Source organism: Sceloporus occidentalis, unplaced genomic scaffold, assembly GCF_023333645.1.
Source record: "Sceloporus occidentalis isolate IW3139 unplaced genomic scaffold, rSceOcc1.0.p SCAF_1, whole genome shotgun sequence".
Taxonomy (NCBI): Eukaryota; Metazoa; Chordata; class Lepidosauria; order Squamata; family Phrynosomatidae; genus Sceloporus; species Sceloporus occidentalis.
Window position 1 is genome coordinate 269,617,792 of NW_028316981.1, and position 20,977 is coordinate 269,638,768.

Below are 20,977 nucleotides of genomic sequence, written 5' to 3' on the forward strand. Positions count from 1 at the left end.
GCTCAGAGAAAGAAAAAGAGATTATATTACAGGAAATCAAAATACTACAAAGGCAGTATTCTATAGAAAATGTTGAAAAAGTAATCAAAAATATGAAAAGAGTTAAAACAAAGCAATTTCAAGGAGCAAATAAAATAGGCAAGTGGTTACCTTGGAAGTTAAGAAAAGAAAGAGTCAAAAATATGATTATTAAAATAAGAAAAGATGGGAAATCATTTACCGAACAAAAAAAGATTAAAGAAATATTTTTCCAATATTTCAATAATTTATATAAGGCCAAAGATCTAAAAAGAGAGGAGATAGAAGAATATTTGAAAAAATGTAAAATTCCCAAATTAGATCAAGAGATAAGATGGCAGTTGGATCTACCCATTACAAAAGAAGAGTTAGACAAGATGACGAGGAATTTAAAAAACAATAAGAGTCCAGGCCCAGTTGAATTTACATCTAAATTCTATAAAACATTCAAAGATAAACTTAGTGACCCTCTAATACAAATAATGAACCACATCAAAAAGGGGAAAATGCCTTCATCATGGGAAGAAGCAAATATCTGTTTAATACTAAAGGAGGGGAAAAATAAAGAAGAGATGGGTAGTTATAGACCCATCTCACTTCTAAATGAAGATTACAAACTTTTCGCGAGCATTCTTTCAAATAGACTTAAATTCATTTTTAAAAAGGTGGTCTTAAAAGAACAATGTGGCTTCATCCCGAAAAGAGAATTGGAGGAAAATATAAGACAAATTATAGATATCATTGAATATTATGAAGTTCATAATGAAAAAAAGCTTGCTTTGGTACTGTTAGACTTGGAAAAAGCCTTGGATAACTTGGATTGGATGTTAATGAAAATGGCTTTAGATCAAATAAGTGTAGGAAAGGAGTTTCAAAAGTGGATAAGTGCCATATATAGAAAACAAACAGCTAAAATAATAATTAATGGAAATAGAACTAACTCGATAGATATAAAAAAAGGGATAAGGCAAGGCTGCCCTCTTTCCCCAATTTTGTTTGTGATTTCCCTAGATATCTTTTTAAGAAGAATAAATGACACAGCTGAAATAAGAGGAGTTCAAATCAAAGGAGATCAATATAAAGTGCGTGCCTTTGCTAATGATATTGCAATATCATTAGAGGACCCTATCTCTTGCTCGCCTTGTCTGAAAAAATATATAGAAGAATTTGAAAAGGTGTCGGGATTAAAAATAAACTTAGATAAAACAAAAGTTATTACAAAAAATATGAGGAGAGAAGAGGAAATAAAATTACAGGACATGACTGGATTCACGGTTACAAAAAAGGCAAAATATCTGGGCATAATAATAACGAATAAAAATGCAGACTTAATCTGGAATAATTATGTAAAAAAAATGGGATGAGATAAAAAGAGATGAAAGAATGGAGAAATTTAAAACTATCACTAATGGGAAGAATCTCAGCGGTGAAAATGAATATAATCCCTAAACTGTTTTTTTATTTCGAACCATCCCGGTGATAAAAAATAATAAATATTTGCTAGAATGGCAAAAACAGATCTCAGAGTTCATCTAGGACAGAAAAAAGCCAAGAATAAAACAAATCTATACGCAAGACGCGATTAGTAGGGGAGGACTGGCAGTCCCTAACATAAGAATATATTATGAAGCAAGTTCCCTTGAATGGATAAGTGAATGGATTAAATTTAAAAAAAAGAAATTACTGAAATTAGAAGGACATGATCTGAGATTCGGTTTCCACGCTTTTATGTTTTACGGGAAAATTAAGGCTAATGCAGATTTTAAAAATCACTACATTAGAGCTTCGCTCCATAGGATTTGGGAAAAATACAAAAGATGGATCAGTCCGCATATTCCTTTATGGCTATCACCACACGAAGCCTTATTTAATACAGATAGCCAAAAGAAAGAAAATTGGCTGACATAAGGAGATGTACTAGAAAAAAGGGGGAAAGAATTTGTCTTAAAATCCTTAGAGCAATTGAAAAGGGAAGGATACAAATGTGAATGGTTTGTATAGAATCAGATAGTTGCTAGACTAAGATTGGATAAAAAAAACAATGAGGTAGCCAATAACCTATCTAAAATAGAGGAAATCTTGTTACAAGAAAAACCAGCGATGTTATCAAGACTTTATAAAGCACTGTTAGAACTACACACCGAGAGTGACTTAATAAAAGAAAATATGGTCAAGTGGGCTAAAGACTGTAAAAGACCTACTCAATGGGAAACATCTTGGGGGAAGAGAATGAAGTATATGGTCAGCCAAGACATAAAAGAGAACTTTATTAAAATAATGTTTGGGTGGCATCTCTCTCCTGACAAGATTTGCAGAATATATGGTAAAGGGCAAAACAGATGTTGGAAATGTGAAAGAGAAAAAGGTACTTTTTTCCATCTTTGGTGGGAATGCGATCTAGCTAAAAAAAATTGGGAAATGATAATAAAAGGTATCAAAGAAATAATTGACATTGATTTGAAATTTAAACCTGAAATCCTTTTACTGAATATGCTAGAAAATAAGTTAGAAAAAAGATGGAGAAAAATGATTTTTTATATGCTGACGGCAGCGAGATTAGTTTATGCGAAATATTGGAAAATAAAAAAGGAGATTCAATTGGAAGAGTGGATAAATAAAGTTCTAGAGCTAATGGAATCAGACATAATCTCAGAAAGATTAAGGGACAATACAAAAACGGGCCCAGAGAAGGAGGAAATAAGTAAATGTAATACAGAAAACTGGGAAAAAAATTATGAATATCTAAGGGGGAAATGGCCTAATATTAAAGATAAAATTTAAACAGGTATCTATGGCACGTAAGGACGCAAAGAATGGTAGGAAATGAGACATCTAACCGTTGAGTTATACACCAGTAAAACTTTTTGATTTTGGAAGCCAATAAAAGTTTTAGAGGTGGAGAGTGACAAGAAATCAGAAAAGCTTTGTAAAATTCGAGATATGTATAGACTTGTATATTAAGTTTATTGTTGGCAAAAGATAAGCAAAAACAAGGAAAAATACAGGAATGAAACGGCTCGGGTCTGAACCAAGGAAGTAATGTTTATGTTTGTCAGTATGTTAGAAGTAAGAATGTAAAGGATGTAAAGAATGGGAAGAATGAAGATGGAAGATTGAAATAAGGTGTGGGTTATATGGAATGGTGTAGGGGTGGGGAGGAATGGAGGGGGTATTTGGGTTGTAACTGTAACTGTCTACAATTCATGTTTTTGTCTGTAATAAAAAAATTTAAATTAAAAAAAAAGTAGAATGCCGTGGGCGGAAACCAGACTGAAAGGGATCAAGAATGGAGTTGGCTTCAAGAAACTCAAGATAGCGAGAATAAACAACACCTTAGAAAGAAAAGGAAGAAGAGAAATCGGACGATAGCTAGACAAAGAGGAGAGGTCAAGAGAAGGTTTTTTCAGAATTGGGGAGATGTTTAAAGTCCGAAGGGAAGGAGCCTGTAGGGAGAGAGAGATTGAAGATATGGAGAAGGGAGGGCAGAAAGGAGGGAACTATAGAAATTAGAAGACGAGTAGGAATTGGATCAAGAGAACAAATTGCAGGTTTGGAAGAGTTCAGAAGTGTAGAGAGTTCATCCAAAGAAGCAGGAGGAAACACAGAAAAATTTTGATTAGGTGAGGGCGATAGAAGATTATGAACAGAAGAAGAATCGGGGGAGGGAACTATCTCAGAGTGAATAGTGGTAATCTTTGAGATCAAATAATTAGCGAAGTCATTAGGAGAGAATGATGAAGAGACAAGAGGAGAGGGAGGTTTGAGCAAAGTGTTGAAGGTGGAGAACAAATGCTGCGGGCACCTCTCATTAGCAGAGATCAGTGATTTGTAATACAGTGCTACCTCGGGTTACGAAATTAATTCGTTCCGCGGCGCCGTTCGTAACCCGATACATTTCGCAACCTGAAAAGGCGCTGGAAAGCCGCTAGCCGCGCTTCCGATTTGAATTTCGCGCCGAAATTAATTTCGTAACCCGAAAAATCTTTCGTAACCCGGAACAGTTTTTTTAAATCTAACTTTTTCGTAACCCGGAAATTTCGTAACGCGGTCAATTCGTATCCCGGGGTACCACTGTAATTCTGTTTTGCCATAGACAGGGCACGTGAGAAGGAAGAAAGAAAAAATTTGTAATGAATAAAATCAGGCCACTGTTTCGACTTTCTCCAAAGACTTTTGGCCACTCTAGAGCAGGACTGGAGAAACTTAATGATGGTGGTAAGCCAGGGCTGAAGCCTAGTCTTAGAGGAAGACGTGCGTACAGAGACAGGGGCAAAGCTATCAAGAGTCGAGGAAAGAGTGGAGTTAAATAAAGACATTGCTGAATCAGCAGAATCCCCAAGATTTAGGGAAGAGAGAGATGAATCCAGGATTTGACCAAGATGGTTAGAGTTAACAGAATGAAGATCACGAAAATAGTGTTGAACAGTGTGACGAGGAGGTGGAGTATAAGTAAAAGCAAAGGAGATTAAATGATGATCAGATAGTGGGAAGTCAAGTGCCAGGTAGTCAGAAATGACACAGTTTGCAGTAAGAACTAGGTGAAGAGAGTGACCGAGAGAACGAGTTGAAGAGTTGGAATGTGGTTGGAGGCCAAAAGAAGCTAGGAGAGAGGTGAAGCAAGATATTGTAGGGTTATTGGAATCATCAATGTGGATATTAATGTCACCTAGGATCAAAATGGGGACTGAATCTGAAAGAAAAAATGTCAGCCATGACTCAAAGGTGAGTTACACACCACCATTTAGTACGTATTCTATACATACTAGGGTTAGGAAGGGGCGGTGCTTCCGCACCCCCCTAACCCTAGTACATATAAAATACGTACAAGATGGCAGCGCCCTGTTCATATGGGCGCCGCCATCTTTACGTATCGGACGTCGCGCGGCGTCTATGACGTCGCGAGTCCGCCCCAGGCGCCTCGCGACATCATAGAGGCGCCGCAAAAAGAAGCTCCAAAATGGAGCTTCTTTTTTGCTCCGCGCGGGAGCCGCGTGGTGTGACTGTTGCAACTCCCTCACGGAGCAAATGGCGCCGGCGGGAGACCACCGCAAAGCGGCGGTCTATAACCCGCCAAAGTCTGAGAGGAACTGGGTGGCAGAACCAGGAGGGCGATAGATAACTGCAACCCACAGTTGTAAAGGAAAAAAGAGTCTAGTAGGATGTGACAACTATGTTAATTTTACAGATGAAGTCAGTATATGATACAGAGATAGTCATTATAATAGGAATTTGTGGCTGAAACTAAGCTACTTTACTATTACTAAATTTTTTCTCGGTTATTCTGTTAAAAGATCAATACTTTAAAGGATAAGCAGAATTTAAAATAGATATTTATATATACATCTTTCTATCCCCCATATCTTTCCTCTTTTTTTCTTTCTTTTTTTTCTTTTTTTTCCTCTTTTCTTCTTTTTCTCTCTTTTTTTCTTTTTTTGCCACTTTTCTCTTTCGATCCTCCCATTGTTTTTTTTTATTTCTCTTTTAAATGTAATGTTTTAAACCTCAATAAAAAATTTTTAAAAATACAGATGAAGCCCGGGGTTGAATGGGAATCAGTGGGTGTTCATTTAAGGGTTTTGTTGCTGCTGCTATTGAATATTTTCAAACTGTGGATAATGGAATCCATGGATGCAGAATCCATTGATATGGAGGGTCATTTGCACATATATTGTTGTTATTGTTGCATGTCTTCATTTCTGACTTATGGTGACCCTATGTAACCTTGTCCCAGTACAGACAGGGCATTTGTACTGATATTAGGGCTCGGTATGGTACAGCATCCATATGTGCCGAGCCCTAATATTGGTGCCATTACATCACAAGGCTGCGGCCTCGTCCACACGGGGCGCGGCCTTGTCATGTAAGGGCGCCCGAGCGCTCACACGCCTCTGGGCAGAAGAGGCGTCATAGGGCTGCATCACAGCCCTTATGAAAGCACAAAAAAGGAGCCTCCTAAAGCTGCTCCTTTTGGATGGTGCATCTGTTCTGCAGCATGCAGATGATGCAGCACAGACTCAGGGCTTACAGGGACAGCTTCTAGCCGCCCATCTCTACTGCCCCCTTATCACCTTATTTTCTGGAGCTCCAAGTGTGTGTTTCACCAAAGGTCACCCAGTGAATTTCCATGGCCAAGCAGGGAATCAAACTCTGGTCTCCAGAGTGATAGTCCAATATCCAAACCACTACACCACATTTACTCTGCATTATGTAGATGTCTACTATTAATAAGGTAGTATCACAGTGTGCATCCTGCTTTTCCTTTCCCCACCCACATTGGCTGCAATCTCACCCATGTGTGTGTGTGTGTGTAGTAACTCACCATAACACCTTATGAAGCTGATGAAGTAGACTCTACTGTATGAAAGCTTATTGTTAGTCAATGAGATGCCATATAGATGTTCTATATGTTTGATTCATCCAATCCATTGTATTCCCCATCACCACGTATGGATGTGAGAGCTGAACAGTGAAGAAAGCTGATAGGAAGACAATCAACTCATTTGAGATGTGGTGCTAGATAAGAGTGATGAGGACACCGTGGACAACCAAAAAGACAAACAAATGGGCCCTGGAACAGATCAAGCCTGAACTGTTCCTGGAAGCTAAGATGACGAAACTGGGGCTGTTGTACTTTGGACATACCACAAGAAGGTATGACTCACTAGAAAAGACAATAATGCTAGGGAAGATAGAAGGCATTAGAAAGTGAGGAAGACTACATACCAGATGGATAGACTCAATTAAGGAGGCCCCAGTCCTGAATTTATAGGACCTGAACAAAGCAGTAGAGGATGGGGGTCTTGGAGATCATACACAGGGTCACCATGAGTCGTGGTCAACTTGAAAGCCATTAAAAACAACAAATACAGCTCTGGAAAACAAGGTCTTACCTGAGGTTATAATTTTATACCCATATGGCTTATTTCACACACACACACACACACACACACACCTATATTTCCTCTTGCCTTTTTCTCCCTAATCAAATGCTAACAAAAATTTTGAGATCTTTCAGTAAACTCTGTAGAGGTCTTGCTATTTTGCTGTTTCTAAAGCAAAGGAAGACAGAAAAAAGAACCATATGTGAAGCACACATCTGGCCATGAGAGTTTCCTTTCCCAGACGGAATGGTGTCTTTACAGTTAATTTGTTTAGTGGCCATGGGTAACAAATATGCCTTGCCCAATGCCAAGGTTACTCAGCTGTGTAATCTGGACTAAAACCTTTACATATCTAAAACTGAAGGACTCAGGGTCATTGTTTTGTACATGTGTACATGTGCGTGTGTTAGTTTCTGCATGCATGCATGCATGCATGTGGACTTTCCAGAGCTAATAAGCAAATATATATATTGCACTGACTCCAGTAAGTATTTCTTCCCAATTCACCATGTAATGAGTTTCTAATTTTTTCAAAAGTTTACAGCCTAGAAAATGGTTAATCTGCGTGATGACAAAAAGGAGGCAGGGAAATAATGTGACACACTTGAATGAACCATAAGGAAATAAAGTGCACAACATGTGATAATGCCATGACTCTGTGTTGCTGCACATTTCTGGGCTGAAAAGATATAGCTTGATGGGTAATTTGTCATGCTGTGCAATAGAGAACAACAGTAAAGAGACTTCAGACAGAAGAAAATTACACAAATAGTAGGGTGGAAAGGTATAATTGAAGATGGCAAAAGATTGAAAGAAAGACATTTAAAATTACTGTACTGACCTGCTAAATGCACTTGGGCGTGGAATCCTGACCCCACGAGAAGAAGCATTAAATGACTGCAGGCTGTGACACTACTATGGGATAATGCCAATTGAGCAAAGAGCTTAGAAAGAAGGAGAGGGCCCAAGCGGGTGAGATGGGGGGCGCAATCAACTAAAGTTACAGGAAAGATCCTGGTGTTTATTCACTAGGAATTAAATCTACTGAGAATAAAAGAGAGAAACAGAATCTAGCCTACGGTTTTCGGTTTAGATTTGTTTCATTTCCAACATTTTGGTGATAAGCTATCACATTGTTAATTGTGAAAACATGCTTCCAAAGGCTTGCCATTATCATTCCCATCTTACAGGTTAGGAGGCATGGACCAGCTCTGACCAGGGCTTGGAAAGTTACACTTAAGAAGAATAAATATGTCATGTTGAAGCCATCTAATAGGAGGAGGAGGAGGAGGAGGAGGAGGAGGAGGAGGAGGAGGAGGAGGATTTTATTTACATCCTGCCTTCTTCCTAGGACTGGGACTCAATAGGTCCGAGAGCGTCATCTTAGCCACTGTTCAGTTTTGGATGGCTTCAACATGTCACTCTAATTATTAATCTTAATCTTGTTGGTTCCAGTTTTCCATTGACTCTTCCACCGTCAACACACACTAAGCTTCCATTACTACCTTCCTCATTATTATGGCACCTTCATTTTTATTTCTTTCTGCTGCCCTTCCTAGTCACATCTGGTACTCAGAGCTAAACTAGATGTGTCCTTATGCTCTGTAGTTTTGAATTATTTATTTATTTAGAACTATCAGCTTTGAGTACAAGATAGGACTTCCTTGCAGTGGCATTTAAGATGCACTCTTCTTGATATCTCTGTCTCTGTGGGTTTGTGTATAAAGGCAAATCACATCAGCTGGAAGCTATCAGATCTTAGCAGGCTTGCAGGGGAAATTGAACCCTTTCCTAGCCTGCTGCAATACAGATGAAAATCCATTCCTCTGAAGCCACAATGTGCAACGGGAGGGGAAAAAATCCATTGGCACCAACTTTAAAGCAATGGTTTTCCTCAAGACTGCTGAACTGCTGTCCTCATATTTGCTTTGTCGCAATATTTAACAACTCTCTTAGGCCCAGATGATGCTATTTGCATTTTTGAAAACTAACACATCAAATGCAAAGTTGCAAACGTAGGGTCATGACTTTTTTGACAGAACCAATCCTCCTATAATGTGACCTTTCTCTATTCCTACCCATGAATAAAGGCAAACTAAATCAATTAAATCCAAACCAGAGATTGGAAATAATGTGTTAACTAATAAAATGGACTGTCTGCATGGACTAAAATACTCTGGGACAGTCTGGAGTATTTTGGCTCCAGAGCTGTCCCAATACCACCCCTCCTGCATTATCTGGCATTCCTATTGTGAGGCTGGGCAACTATTTGCATGTGCATCCCATCTGCTGTCCAGTGCAGTGACTGTGGCCACAAATCACTCCCTCTGAGGTCAGAACAAGGCACCCAGCATTGATCATATGGCTGGGCACCTCATTCTGATCTCAGAGTAGTAACTCACTGTACTGGCTGTTGTGGCATGGTGTAAACAGCTGACTGGTATCACAACAGAGGGCTCTGGATCTTCTGGGAAGATCTGGAGGAAAAGGTGAGCTTTTATAATTTGTTAGAAAGGGGGGGGCTCCCTTGGATTTGGTGCAGTACTTTGTCCAGATTGCACCAGAACCAAGGTTTGGGTTATTCTTCATCTGACTTCCCCACTAAGAAGATGGGGGGGGGGGGCTTTTTATTTGGCTCATGCAGACAGGGCCATAATTGGCTGTCATCCTGTTATGGACAATTATAGCTTTAAATCCAGCATACACCTACTGTATGTCTTTTGTTGTTGCTATTGTTATTGCAAAGATCATAGAATCATAGAATAATAGAGTTGGAGAAGACCACAAGGTCCATCCAACTCCCTGCCATGGAGTCCAACTCCCTGCCATGCAGGAACTCTCAGTCAAAGCATCCCCAACAGATGGCCATCCAGCCTCTGCTTAAAGACCTCCAAGAAGGAGATTCCACCACACTTCGAGGGAGTGCGTTCCACTGTCAAACAGCCCTTACTGTCAGGAAGTTCCTCCTAAGGTTGAGGTGGGATCTCTTTTCTTGCAGCTTGTATCCATTGCTCTGGTTCTAGTCTCTTGAGCAGCAGGAAAAAAAGCTTGCTCCCTCCTCAATATGACATCCCTTCAAATATTTAAACAGGGCTATCATATCACCTCTTAATATTCTTTTCTCCAGGCTAAACATCCCCAGCTCCCTGAGTCATTCCTCATAGGGCATGGTTTCCAGACCCTTCACCATTTTAGTCGCCCTCCTTTGGACACACTCCAGTTTTTCAACATCCTTTTAAATTGTGATGCCCAGAACTGGACACAATATTCCAGGTGGGGCCTGACCAAAGCAGAACAGAGTGGCACTATTACTCCCCTTGATCTAGACACTTTTATTGATACAGCCTAAAATTGCATTGGCCTTTTTAGCTGCCATATCACATTGTTGACTCATGTTCAACTTTTGCAACAACTGAGATTCCCTAACAACACACCTTAGTCCTCCACTCTAGTCTCCACAGCCATATAGTGGCCATCGAGGACTGGGAGATAGCTAAAAATGTCTGACAATCTGACCCCAGCCAGTTGCACAGCAAGGAAAACATCTTCTGGGACTTCCCATTTGACCTCCAGAGGTACAAGAAAATAACATCATTGTAGTGTTCTGTTGGCAGATGTATATTTTCCTTGTTTGAGCAAGAGCAAGAGTATATACATTTCTATACTGATTATCAGTAAACTACCACTCCCTAAATAGTTTTACAACATGCAAGCCAATTGCCCCCAACAAGCTGGATACTCATTTTAGCATCCTACAATTATTATTATTATTATTATTATTATTATTATTATTATTATTAAGCTTTATTTATATAGCGCTGTAAATTTACACAGCACTGTACATAAAATCATTTAATTAGAGGGTTCCCTGCCTTCATGCTTACAATCTAAGAAGACACGACACAAAAGGAGAAGGGGGGGGGGGAAGAGGATCAGGTCCAGCATTCTTCTCTCCCTCTGAGGCTTGGACCAAGGCAGATGGACAGATGGAGAGCTCTGTATCTTAAGGATAGGCCTGATGGCATTGGCCCACCCTCTCTCCCCCTCAGAGGCTAGGATGGAGTCAGATGCCTTGTGGGGAGGGTTCAGTTCCTTTAGTGAGGCCGGATGGCAAGACCTACCTTTCTCTCTCCCTCAGAGGCTACAAAAGGATGGAAGGCTGAATAGACCTTGGAGCCCTCCTCTAGGATCGAACTTAACAATACTGTGGCTTCAGTACCAGCATTTAATCTCTGCGCCACCAGGACTCCTTAGAGGATTGGTCACTTATGGAGGAAGGGCCTTTAACAATGTGCTGAGTTGTCTACATTTGATGATTTCTAACGGGAATGCTTTAAACATTTTTAATTCTATTGGTAATTTAATTATATTTCAACTTTTTAATGACATTTGTACAAAAAATATTTTTTGTAATTCACCTGAATTGCTGTTGTCTGTTTTTGTTTTTTGCAGAAGGGAAGGGGAAGAGGTGTTGAGTAGCTCCAGCTTAGTGGAACTTAAATGACACATCTCAAGATGCAGGATCTTGAACAGCTATCTGTAACAGGTTACCTTTTTAAGGTAACAAAAGTATACCAAAGTTACATTTCATAAATACTATACTGACTGTGATCAAACTCTCTTCAACTGTATAATACAAAATCTTTATATAGATTTTTATAATCAAGTTTTTTAATTCTGCTTCATTTATGGGTATTGTATGGCATTCACATGGTATTTATACAATATTTTATTCATACTTTAGACTTATTATATTTAGCTTTTTCTAATTTCTATAGAACTTCTATAGAATTTTATAGCATGTTTGATCTGCTTTTGTGTTATTTTGATATGGCCTAAGGGCTAATCAATAAACATTGATTGATTGATAATACAAAATCCTTTCTTGTTGTTCTAAAATTTCTTTTGAATGCCATTTTATGGGTCTTTTTACATAATTTCATCATGTTTTACAGCATTCACTAATCACTCCTCAGGGATTTTTTGGTTGTTCGCAAAAAGTGTCAAAAAGTAACAAAAAGTGTAGGAAGCGCAATGAGCAACAAAATTAACTACTTTCCAAACATTGTTACACATGATGGCAATCACTTTTTAAAGCCCACAATGACTAATGGTAACTTCCAAACTTTGATCCAGATACTAAGTATCAGCCAAAATCCTGGATTGTCCTTTGAATCTAAATTACCCAAACAAAGTTTTTTTAAAAAAGAAAAAAAGATAGATCTAGGTCTTAGAGTCACTCTTCCCACACAAGGGTTTAGAATGTCCCTTCGACTGACCTTTTAATGTGAGGTTTCCCAATTCATATCTCCTAGATGTTAATGTAATTTGCAATGCATATTTTAAAAAACTTAAAATGTGTTTTAAAAAAATGTGTCATGTGAAAAAAAGGGGCACAGATAAATGTATACGTTGGGAAACTGCACATACTCTTTAGTCAAAAAGAAAGAATGCAAATAAAGGCACACATATTTCAAAGCACAGTGAAGATATATACATAAAAATGTATTGGAAAGAATGTGATGGTGCAAAACCATGAAAATAAATGAAATGCAACTTGGCAGATTAGTTCATTTCTTTTCAAATCTGTTTTCTGAACAGTTCCTTTGAATGACCAATATATTTGCCTATACCCACTGTGGATGTTTTCTTTTATTTTCCTGATTTGCTCATCTGAGTCTTAGCTGATGTACACATATCATAGACTGCCAAAAAGACAAATCAATTGAGCTGAAAGCAAATCAGGCCTGAACAATCACTAGAAGCCAAATTAACTGAGGCTGTCACACTTTGGACATATCATGAGATGACACAACACACGGGAAAAGATGCTCAGTAAAGTAGAAGGCAGTGGGGGGGGGGGGAGGAAGACTGCATTACAGACAGATTGACTCAGTCAAGGAGGTCATGGCTCTGAATAGAGAAGACGTGTTGATGTCTGGGGCTCCTAAAAGTCTCTCATTCATAGGGTTGCCATAGGAGAAACCTAACTTAGCAGTGTATGACAATACCAAAAACAAAGGTAACTATCAAAACAATGGTTTGACTTGCTTCCTGAATGAAATCAGCAGAGTTCACAAAAGTCATACAAATCAAATATGATGCACACAAATTATTTAAAATATAACAATACAATCCACAAACACATAATAAATTTTCACACAGTAAAAGCTGGCTCAATTTACCTAGCTAAACTGGGTTACATCAGGAAAGACTCATTGATGCTTTCAGGTGCTTGACTGTTTTCAGTGAATGGCAGCATTCTTAAATAGGCAGCATGAGGGAGAAGGAATGGTGGGTGAACATGTGTTTGCATGGGTTAGAAGAATGGTTATTGTAATGATGGGGAAATAGATTTTTCGGGGGGGGGGGGGATAATGCTAGCAATGAGAAGGTACAGTGCAGGTATTCTGCCTTTTTTTCCCCCTTTAACTGATTGTCCCCAATAAGAAAAAAGTAAAAGTGGTTGAAAATATGTGGAAGATGAAAATGTCTGAAAGCAGAGATGAACATCTTCACTTATTCATTTAACTTTCACTGATGTATGTCTGCAATATTAAACAAAAGTTTAATATTCAAAAGTTTTTCTCCCTTCTGGTTGAGACTGCAAGAGTTTTTACACATTTTCCATCATGTTTTGTACTTATATACTTTTCACAAAAAAATGGGGGGAAACTGGCATTTTTATACAGAAAGCAGAATATTTTGCTCAAAAGTACACTTTCTTCCATGACAAAATTTTCAAATTGTCCATGAAAACATCTCAAAGGGTGAAAAATCTTAATCTGGTTGACCATCTTCTCAGCAAGGTGTCTTCATCGGTCAAAGAGAAGAAAACATTCAAGTATTTCTTACAGCTCTAGTACCTCCTAAAATTCAGACAATGGCATAATAAAAGGCTTCTCTAAAACCACTCCTAACCACAATATGTATTAAAGTGCTAGAGCAGGGGTAGGCAACCTGCGGCCCGCGGGCCGGATGCGGCCCGGCGAGGCCTTGGGACCGGCCCCAGCCCAGTCCTGCCGCCGATTGCCACTGGGGCCTTTGGCTTCTTGCGCGCAGGGGCAAGGGGGGCAATTGTCTATAGACGCCTCAGAAACATGCATTTATCTTAACATTTTTTTAAAAATCGGCAATTTTTTTCACTTGTCCTCCACTTTTTTTAAAAAAAGTGTCCACCATTTGAAAAATGTCCTACATTTGTCCTGGTTTATTTATTTATTTAAAAAAAATTTAAAATTATTTAATTAATTATTTTTTGGCTTCGGCCCCCCAGTTGTCTGAGGGACAGCAACCCGGCCCCCGGCTCAAAAAGGTTGCCTACCCCTGTGCTAGAGTGTTCAGATTCACATTTTCACCATCATGGAGAAAACGGCACATTTGCCTGGACTTCCAGATATGTCTTTCTTTAAAAGGGGGGATCCCAAGCTCTTATTTCCCCAAAACACTGGAAAAGATTGTTGTAAATATTATATTATGGAGCTTGTCTTCTGGTACTTCCCCAAAAATCTTTGAGTGCTCATGTGGGGTGGGGGGCTAAGGAGGTTCAAATGTTTTTGATGGCTTGCTTTCCAACATCAGAATGCAGCTCTTAACCTCAGAGAATACATAGCATCCTTTGAGAAGTGTGGGAATTGTAAGGCTCAAGGAAATTACTTGGCACTTCAAACTCTGGATTTTGCCATGGCAACTGCCTACCCCCCTTTTCATTCAAGGTGAAGGAAATGAGTTTATGGGATTACTCAAACTGCACAAGTATAATCCAGTAGATTCCAGCATATTTGGTTCAGATGCAGGACACCTAGACAGGTAGAGTGGCATTTAATGAGGCCCATATAGCACAGTTTGACTGAAAAATTAATTCTGTTCCTGGGGGGAATGTCTCATTGACTAAGCTATGTGCATTTCTCCCCACTGAAATTAATGGGGTGTCAAAGTGCTTCACTTTGGCTGCATTGTGTCAGTCATTTGTCAGCCTGAGAGAATGAAATAAAACATGTTTTTTTTCTGGAAGGAAATAATATTCAAAATTAAATATTTTGTTTCACCCACCTAATCTCCTTCAACCAGAACATGCCTGTGGTTCAAGGGAGCACAGCAGGTTTAAAATAATGGCCACCATATTATTCTGAGCCACTGCTCTCAGTGTGATGGCACTGAGTTAGATAGAACATGAAGGATGGGGAAGCTATTGGCCTTCCAGATGTTGCAGCATTATAATGCCTCTCAGGCCTAATCCCTTGTTATATTAACTAGGACTGATGGGAGCTGAAGCACAACAATATCTGGACAGCCACATTTCCCCTATGTTATATTCTCTATATAGCTGCATTCATGTTATTGGGAATCTGAACACTAGGCCTCACGTTTTAATGTGAGGGCCAAACTAGTGTGGCATTCCTTATCACAATAGCTACAATAGACATCCTCAAGACCATATGGGTAGGTAGCAAGAAGACTGTTTACTCTGTCTCATCCTGCCAGGCATTGACCAAATTTATTTTACTAAAGTTGCTGTCTCCATTGTACAGTGCACCCGCTTCATATGCGGGCGGGCTTTAAGCGGCTTTCAGCATATGCTGAAAGCTGCGCGGGGAGAAGGGGCAGCGTGTCCCATAGGGAACAATGGGGCACATGCCCATGGTGTGTGTGCACCACCACACCACCATGTGCACGAGCCCCATTCATTTAAATGGGGCTCGAGCATAGGCAGAATTTGCTTTACGTGGGGGAGTCCGGAATGAACCCCCCGCATAAAGTAAGGGTGCACTGAACAACAATTACCCACTGGTGGCAAGGGAGGCTCAGAATGTAAATTGTAATTTCACTTTGCTGATATTGTAGCAGGGAGCAAGATAACGTTTGGCCGCTCAACACCAAGCCAGCCCAGCAATGGTTCAGGCTGTCCTTTGGCTGCTATTACAAAGTGTATGTTAATTAGTAACCCTATCATTAGACAAAGTGAGGCATTTGTCTCACACAGCAGATTTGGGGTGTCATGAATGGACAGCAAAATGTTAATTTGTTGATGTTATTAGTAGTAGTGGTGGTGGTGGGAGTAGTAGTAACAGTGTTTAACTGCTGGGAAGGAGAAAGGTGCTTGTGAGATTTTCTGCCTCATCTGTCAAAACTTGTTGGGCTTTAAGTACTACGTACACAGGTAGAGAGTATCATTTTCTCTTCTGCCTTAGGCAGCAAGATGTCTTTCGTCCTCCCTAATGCTAATTGCATTTATGTGATTATTGTCATGTCTAGTTTTTCCACAAAGTGCTTAAGCAACTCCTGTTTCCTTACCAAAGAGCTCAGCAAGTCATGGTCCTGATAGTGGACAGAGGTAGACAAATAAATTTGTGGCATTATATGAAACAAATAACTACTCAAAAAGCTAGGGTGAAGATGAGTAAGTATATTGGAATCTGAAGTCAGCTATGATAAATGTACAATTATTAGCTATTCATACAGGTAAGATGTTGCCACTTACCATTTCCATTTCCATTCACCACTTCTAATTTTTTAGGATACTAAATAAAGGGAACATCTCAATAATGCAAGCTTCTGCTTTTGTTTAAAATGTCCAATGCACTTGAAGGAATGTCCAAATGTTATTCTGTGATGGCTGAACATGCCAAATAATCCATCTGCTTCTACAAAACTTGGCTCTGAACCATCTACTTTAAGCAAATTAAATTAATTAAAGATCTTAGCTCTACCCTTTGGCAGTAAACTCAAAATCTTGCCAGGTTTCAGCAGCGGCTGCCCTATTGATCTCGAAGAGCAGAATGCTGACGTCTGATAGAGGACACTGAAATGGGCAACACTGTAAGCCAATCCCCTCACTCAGGTTTTTCAGAGAGATTTAACTCTTGCACATTTGCAGGAGGTTTCACTTAACTAGAGACTAGAGGCAGCTCTGGTTAGGCAACCACAAATTGATTTCCGGATTTATACTTACATACATACATACATGCGTACATGCATGCATATGTTCAGCTGGCAGAACGGATCAGCAGGAACAGAATGAATGTAATATGCAAAGACTTTTTGACAAAGAACAGAAGTGAACAATTCTGAAATGATTAAAAGACATTTTATAGGAAAGTCTTCAGTTTAGTTTAACTCACATCTCAGCCAAAATAGAAGTCCCATCTTCTTTACAGTGTATCTATTTGGTATTTATTAATGGAAGATAGGTCTATATCTGGTGGTGCAGTGGTTAAATGCCTGTACTGCAGCCATTCACTCAAAACCATAAGGTTGCGAGTTCAATCCCAGCTAAGGGGGTTCAAACTCATCTCAGGCTTGCATCCTTCCGAGGTCATTAAACTGAGTACCCAGCTTGTTGGGGGCAATTAGCTTACAGTTGTAAAACGCTTAGACACTGTTAGTTCAGTATGAAGTGGTATATAAATGAAGCTGTTTGTTATATCAAGGGTGGGATTATGTAGCATCTAGATGTTGCCAAACATCAGCTTAAGCATTTTTCAGCAATGGCTATGCTGTGAAGAGATGTTGGGAACTGCCATCCAATAACATCTGGAGGGCGGCATGATTCCTACCCTTGGTACCATTTGTACTAATAGTATTATCAGTGAATGCTATAAGCATGGAACTTGTTTTGTTTAGGGTTCTCCCTCCCCCAGCTGGAAGGCAAGCCTTTATTCTTTAAATTGTTTCCTACCTAACATTTATATTCTTAGCATATGTGACAAAAGAATGACATAAAGTGAATTGCAGCTTAAAGCTCAGTTGCAGCACTTCAAGAGTAGAGCAGGCAATGGTAAAGTAGTTAGGTTAAAATATCAAAAATAATAGGATATGCATTTTATTAGGGTTCAGGGGTGCAAACTCTTAGCCTACTACATCTTGAAAGATTGTTGTGAAGGAAACTGATAATTGGCCATACTATCCTGAACAGACTTGTTCTCCTCTTTCCTGGAAAACTAAGAAGAACCATGCCAAGTAAGTACTTGGAAAGAAGAACACTAGGGAATCCCAAAGAGTTAGAAATGAATCTTGTCTGAATTTCTGAAGAGCCATTGTCAGTCAAAGGTGGCAATGACAGCCAGGATAGATGGATCAGTGGCCTGGCCCAGTATAACACAGCTGTGAAATATGTTTCATGCTTCTTGTGGCTGATGTGAATTGTAGCCTAAAACATCTGTCAGATATCACATTGGAGAAGGCTGGTCCAAAGGCAATCCTTGTAGGTGGTTATCTCTTTTTGGAATATCAGTCACCTGCAATCTTTGGTCAGATTGTGGTGGAGTAGGCAAGAATCTCACTTTTGACCTAGCAAACTAGTCTCACATATGCCCCTTTTAAATCTATGTCATTATATAAGCATCTTCCTCATTGGAATATTTAGTATGAATAGGAGAATCAAAATTCTCCTGTTCTTCATATCAAACCTCTGAACACTCCTTAGTGGATTCCCTCATGAGGAATTTAGCAGGTAATCGGAGTCAGCTGTGCCACTGGAGAAAGGAACTTATGCTCTTCTCATTTTCCTTGGTGAGATGTGCCCTGTAATAAATGTCAACCTCTCAGTGCCTTCATTCTGCATTCCTTATCTTTGCATTTTTATTATATTTTTGAAGGACAATGGCTGGCATCAGTTAAGCAGAAAAGAAGAACATGACAATCCAACAAACAAATGCTGAGTTGGTGGAAAAAGCATTGCTCATCTTACAAAATAATATCGTACAGACAGGTCGGGTGATGCACTCTGAACAGCTAATTACAGCAGATCAATGAATCCTGGAAAGATATGTGGCAGTTGTATGTCATCAAAAATTTACTTGTCCTGTCATCAAATCCCTATCTGGAGATGGCCCTGGTAAGTACTCTGAAAGAGCAGTCTCCAACCACTATCTTCACAGGACACCAGAATAAGCAATTTGAAGTTTCCACAGAAGCAATTCTCAGATTTTGGACTGTTTGTACAACCACCCTAACCACTTTTGATGGCTGTCTGAAATGAGTTAATATAGGGCAGTGACACCCACACCCACCCACCCACCCACCCAGACACACATGGCTTGAGAGGAACTCTGCTAGTAGTAGAAGAAAAGTGTCCACATCAAAGACTCTAGTTATGCCTACAGAAAGTTCAATTGCATAAACATAAATCTTCCATCATTAGTGTTGTACCCACTGGTGACTAGCAGAAGAATGGCCATGCAAAATATGTGTGGCCTTAGACCTACTGTATTGAAAGTACCTTCTCCCAAAAAGGAGGTCACAGGATCAAGTACCCTCTTCATAGCAGTTTGGAGCTAGCAGGATTCATTTCTTCTCCCCTGGAGCCTACTGGGATAAAAACAAAATAATTTATCACAAATTAAGGCAAGTCCATCCTTTTCCCATTTACCTCTCCCCTTGGCTGATGTGATCTGGGGGGGGGGGGCTTGTAGAAGTAGAGATGTAAATCTCTGCAGTCCCATGAGGAGGGAGTCTGGGAAAGGATGGCAGAAATGTTTTTGCCATGGGTCTGAAAAATATGATCAGGAGGGCTTTAAACTGGGAAGGAAGACAGCATGTAGGGGAGGAAGACAGTATCTTGGAAGGCAGGAGTTTATCAAGGGTTGGAGATAATAGTCAAACTGTTATAGAAGGAACAAGGCAAATAGTGCAAGGACCCAACAGTGGGAGGCAAAAACCCTTGCACAGGCAAACAGCGAGGAGGACCCATGGTCTTAGATGTCTCTACACTAATGCACAGAGCATGGAGAATAAACAAGATGAACTTGAAATCCTAGGACAAGAAAGCAAATATGATATAATGGGCATCACTGAAAACTGGTGGGATGAGTCTCATGATTGGAATGTAGTAATAGAGAGATATAATAATAATAATAAATGGTTTATTTATATACCGCCCTTCCAAAGATCAGGGCGGTTAACAAGAGATAAAAATACATGGATACATAAATATCAAATATGTAAAGTTAAAATACAATAAACACAAATAAAAACAATAACAAATAACAAATAACAAATAACAAATGCCCCTAGGTTAGATACCCATTGTCTGTGCGGTCGTATGGCGGGGGGGCTTATAAGGGCTAGTCGGGGAATGCGATGCCAAACAGGTGGGTCTTCAACTCCCGCTTGAACTGGGCCAGGGAGGTGGCTGAGCGGAGCTCTGAGGGCAGCGTGTTCCAAAGGGCCGGGGCGGCGGTGGAAAAAGACCTCCTAGAAGTGGAGGATAGCCTCGCCCCGGGAACCCTAAGGAATTGCTGCCCAGATGTTCTGAGGGTGCGAGGCGGAATGTATGGGGAGAGGCGGTCCTTCAGGTAACCTGGGCCCAAGCCATTTAGGACTTTATAGGTCATTACCAGCACCTTGTATTGCGCCCGGAAGCAAATGGGCAGCCAATGGAGGTTTTTTTAGAACCGGTGTTATATGGCTGGCCCTGGACGTGCCAGTGACCAGCCTTGCAGCCATGTTCTGCACCAGTTGAAGCTTCCGGGTTAGGTACAAGGGCTGTCCCATGTAGAGTCCATTGCAGAAATCCAATCTCGAGGTTACCAGGGCATGTACCACAGTTTCAAGGTCCCTCTGGGTCAGGTATGGGCGCAGCTGGCGAAGCAGCCGAAGCTGATGACAGGTGCTCTTGACCGTCACATTCACCTGAGCAGTCAGGTGAAGGGACGAGTCAAGAAGCACCCCCAAACTGCGCACGGAGTCCTTCACAGGGAGCGTGACCCCGTTCAGGACAGGTGGAACCACCGCCATTCCTGGACCAGGGGAACCTATCACGAGTACCTCCGTTTTCTCTGGATTCAGCTTTAGTCGGTTTTCCCTCATCCAGCCCATTACTGACTCCAAACAGGCCATGAGAGGAGAGACGCCATCCTCGGTCACTGCATCAGTCGGAGACATAGAGAAAATAATCTGGGTGTCATCAGCGTACTGATAACCCCGCGCCCCATGTCTCCGGATGATCTCTCCCAGCGGTTTCATGTAAATGTTAAATAGCATGGGAGACAGAATGGCCCCTTGAGGGACCCCAGTTTTAAGGGGCCTCTCATCGGAGCACACGTCTCCCAGCTGCACCATCTGGGACCTCCCAGAGA